General features: G+C 37.7%; 1 long non-coding RNA gene across 1 annotated transcript in view; it reads right to left on the bottom strand.

The window, feature by feature from the left end:
* Nucleotides 1–5,000, bottom strand: part of LOC138041945 (uncharacterized) — a 37,234-nt gene that overhangs the window by 1,562 nt on the left and 30,672 nt on the right. The gene's annotated exons all lie outside the window — the stretch shown is intronic.

Raw genomic sequence — 5,000 nt, 5'->3', positions numbered from 1 at the left:
TGTGCAACATTTTTAGTCCAAAGGATTTCATTCCGGATTCTCTCAAATCACGTGTAGTATACAAATTTACTTGTGCGGGCTGTGGTGCTCGCTACGTTGGTGAAACCAACAGGCATTTCTACACACGTGTAAATGAGCACCTTTTCCGGGATAAAAATTCTCATATTTTCAAGCATCTTAGTTTTTCTAAAAATTGTCAGGATAATTGTAATGTTTCTTGCTTCAAAATTATTGATAATGCTACTTCTTTCTATCAACTCAAAATCAAGGAGAGCTTCCATATTGAGAGGTTGAAACCCGCAATCAACAAACAGGTTGATGGTGTCAGTTTAGCATTACACTTTTAAACTTTTACCGTTACTTTACCGTTATGTCAGTTATGTTCTCTATAATATTGTTGATTCATTTGAATTTTACCTACTTGTAACGAACGTTTAATCTACAAAGAATCATTGTATTGATTCAGGAATAGGAATGCATGGATTTTAAGTCAGAAAGCCTTCGCTTTTACTGAGATTCACATGGAAATTGACAACAACCTAGTAAAATGAAATTTTAAACAAATCTTCAACTTCCTAGTTGCTTAAAAACTCTGCCAAACATACTTTTTCAAATCATCACTGCATCTATTTTTATTCCGTAACTGGGTCAATCGAACACGCCCTTAAGAGATCAATAAACGTGTGTAATCAAGAAAATCGAGCGCCCGAAGACAATTGCTGAAATATTTTATGTCAAAACATATCACCCCACCATCAACAAAAAGAAAAGCCCAAACAGTTGGATTCTCCTCCGAAGTTACAACATGAATCCCCTCCCAAAAGGAGTCAACGAGATGAAAGTACACATTTGCACGACGCAGGATCATTTTAAGTGACTTTGGTTCAAGTTCTTATTCCGGATTCCCGATTCCCGATTCCTGACCCGTTGAAAACTAAGTTTTGCAGTGGCAGCTGTGGGCCACCGTAATTTTGTATTGTACTTTTGGCTGCACAAATAAATCGCAAAAGCCAAAAGTGATATCGATTTCAGCAGCCGCCTGTGATCGAGTTACCTCGGGTGTTACTAACAACTCACGAAACAAAGGATACTGTACATCTGTGACAAAACAGACCTTTTTTCAGATACGGCGGCCGTTTTAATTTCTTTTGTTTCAAAAGATATTATTAATTTGCCCCCTGAGCATTCCATAATAACTTTTTGAAAACAAATCAAAATGGCCGCTGCACCTGCAAAAAGGTCCATGACGGCAAGACACCGGGTTTTTGTTAGTTTGTTATTTTTTTCTTTCAAGTGTTGCAAAGTTCGACAAGAAATGAGCGAATTCAACGCAAAGATCGCAATCGTCCAACTCTTGATGTTGACCATTGTTTCTTCAATGTCCTAGACGAGATTATTTATCACCAGATGATTCCATCGTTTTGGAAAAAGAAGCTGCTTTATTATTCACCAGCCGGTTTTGGGCCGCATTTGTTGAAATTCAAGCACGCTTCCAACAGACCTGTTTATTCTCGTGACTTATGCACGCGTTGCGGGCCTATTGCCGCGACGGACTTACACTCACGCACTCACTCACTCACTGCCTGAGAGATAAATTGAATATCCTAGTCACAGAATCACGCTCCAAGTTCCCAAATGCCAAAACTGCCTTCTGCAAAATCCCACCACAATTCAACAACAATGGAGATACCAAGAACGACAGGATCGCTCAATTAAACGAGGAAATGAAATTGCTGGATGTGGAATTTATAGATGTTAAAGCGACGGAGGCAAGCCTTTTTACACGTGACGGAAAGCATTATAACAAGCGAGGTCTTGCTGTTTTGGCTGGCGCACTAATACAATGGGCAAGAAAAAATGGACACTCTTCCACTTCGCCACGATCTAAGCAACAGTCACATAATCCAAGAGGAAAACATTTCAACACTCGACCAAGTGGAACTAGGAACCTATCAAGGGACCCGTCACAGCAATTGCTGAATTTACTTCTGGCTACACTTCAAAACGGTCGATGAACATAAAAGCGGAAATCAACAGTAAGCTTTACTTTAATAGTCACTTACTTTCACCAGCTTATGCAAATCAATCTAGTCGTATTTATTCGACTGATATTATTCTATTAATTTTTTACGTAGCCCAACAGTTATCGTTTATTTTTTTAACGTACTTTAATTTATCTAATCATTACTATTATTTCTTCAAGATGAATAATCAAAATAACGTTTTTAATATAATTTCTTGGAATATTCAAGGCCTAAAAACTAGGCTTAAACCGACGAAACAAACCGTCTCGAATACCAAATTGAACATTAAATCAATTAAATCTAAGCTATCCAAATTTGATATTATCTGTCTCCAAGAAACATGGGCAAAAGACGAGACATTAACTTTTCAAGGGTACACAGTGTACTCAACCGTTAAAAACACCGCAAGCAGACGAGGCCAAGCAGGGGTATCGGTATTAATTCGAGACTATCATCAAAATTTTGTTTCTCGTATACACAGTGATTCCCCCAACATAATTTGGTGCCGATTACATAAGCAATTGCTTGGACTCCAGGCAGACATTTTCCTGGCTGCAGTTTATCTACCCCCACTACAATCACAACGAAAGGCAGGAGAAGACGTTATCAGTATCTTAGAAAAAGAAATTCATAAGTACTCTACCCAAGGCCAAGTTCTCTTACTTGGTGACTTCAATGCGAGAACGGGGACATTAAACGATTTCATTGAAAACGATGCGGATGACTTTTTAACAATTCATAATACCTACAATCGAGACACGGATTGCCCAAAGCGAAACAACGCGGACTACACAATCAACAAAGTAGGAAGAGAAATATTACGATTATGCATAGGAAATAGATTGCGAATTTTGAATGGCAGGCTAACAGGTGATCTCGATGGAAAATACACTTGCTATCAAACTAATGGGGCAAGCACAGTCGATTACGCACTAGCAAGTGAAGACCTTATAAAGACGATATTAGGATTTCAAGTTCAAGCCTTGACAACCTACTCAGATCATTGTCCCATCAGTCTAAAATTAATTCCCTCCCGCTCTCACATGGTAAAAGACAATGCACCTAGACAACCACTATGCAAAGCGGCACCTACTCAAAAGAACTTTAAAAAGTTTCTTTGGAAGGCAGATTCAAAAGACAAATTTCTCAGTGCATTATCCAATCCTAATGTTCAAAGATTATTTGATTCCTTCAACTCAGAGCACCACGCATCAGTAGACGATGAAATCTCGCAATTTAACCAAATTATCAATTCGGTGGCCAAATCATGCCTAGCAACATCGCGGAAAACATCTAAAACTACCAAAGAAAAGAAACCATGGTACGATCACACCTGCAGACAGTTAAAGAAACAACTGCAACAATTAGTAAAGAAAATTAACCCCAGTTCTCACCAATCACTACGACAAGATTATTTTGTTCTTAAAAAGAAATACAAAAAGCATGTCAAAATGATGCATAAAAGATACAAAAACCAAATAGTAAATGAAATTAATGCTTTACACCCAAAACACAGTCAAGATTTCTGGAGGTATATTAATCAACTTAGAAAAAGCGATGCTGTCGAAGAGGAAACCTCTGTTTCGTCAGAAGATTGGATATGTCATTATCAGAAATTATTATATGATAGCCAGGAACCGCACACCACTTTGGACTTTTCAAATGAAGATATGGACTGGGAAAACGAAAATTCACCGAATAACGACATTTTAGGACAACCTATTACGACCAACGAAATCCATGAACAAATATCAAAACTCAAGTTGAAGAAAGCTTCGGGTATGGATTGTATCCTTAATGAAATGATTAAACACGGACGCTATTATCTAATGCCTTCATTAGAAAAACTGTTCAATGATATACTAGACAGTGGAACATTCCCAACCCATTGGAACATAGGTGTTATAAAACCGATATATAAAAGAAAGGGTGATAAGCGGTCTCCAGCAAATTATAGAGGAATCACATTGACGAGCTGTTTAGGAAAACTATTTACATCAATCTTACAATCCAGGCTGAACAAGTTTATCGAACAACATAACATCCTCAATCCAGAACAGTTCGGATTTCGCCCAAATTCCCGCACAACAGATAGTTTATTCATCCTACAGCAACTCATTAATAGGTATACAAAACAACATAAGAAACTTTATGTTGGCTTCATCGATTATGAAAAAGCGTTTGATAGCGTGTGGCAGCCCGGGCTGATCTATAAAATCTACCAGTATGGAGTTAAAGGCAAATTCTTTAAAGTCATTAAATCCATGTATTCGTCGATTAAAAGTTGCGTCAAAACTGATGAAAGCTCTATCACAGAAATGTTCTCATGCAACAAAGGAATAAGGCAAGGTGATGCCTTAAGTCCAGTTTTATTTTCATTATTTATGAATGACTTACCGCAATACTTTAGGGACAATCATTGTCCAGGAGTAATGATTGGAAGCCATTCTCTAAATTGCCTCATGTATGCTGATGATTTGTTAGTTTTAAGTCCCTCTCCAGAAGGACAACAGAAATCGATTAACGTCATTAAAAAGCACGCAGAGGAATGGAAGCTGAAGGTGAATACCAACAAATCAAATATCATCATCTTTAGTGGGAACGGTCAAACCAAAAACAAGGAAATTTTCTAATATGGTTCAGAAGCATTACCTATCGTCGACAAACAAACATATTTGGGAATAGAAATGACCTCATCTGGTCGCTATACCTACGCAAGAGACATCCTTAGCAAAAAAGCTTATAAAGTTCTTGCGACAGTGAAACGATTGTTCTCCAATTCGGATACGACCACAATTACAATTAAGAATAAGCTTTTTGATGCCCTTGTCAAACCTATACTACTATATGGATGCGAAATATGGGGACCGGAGCTATTATCATATAAGACCCATTTTGACAAAAGCACTATCGAACAAGTCCATATCAAGTTCTGTAAACAAACACTAAATACCCCATGGTACACAGAGAACATTG

Source organism: Montipora capricornis, chromosome 3 (genome assembly GCF_036669925.1).
Source record: "Montipora capricornis isolate CH-2021 chromosome 3, ASM3666992v2, whole genome shotgun sequence".
In the NCBI taxonomy this organism is placed as follows: domain Eukaryota; kingdom Metazoa; phylum Cnidaria; class Anthozoa; order Scleractinia; family Acroporidae; genus Montipora; species Montipora capricornis.
This window is presented reverse-complemented; position numbering and strand designations above follow the sequence as displayed.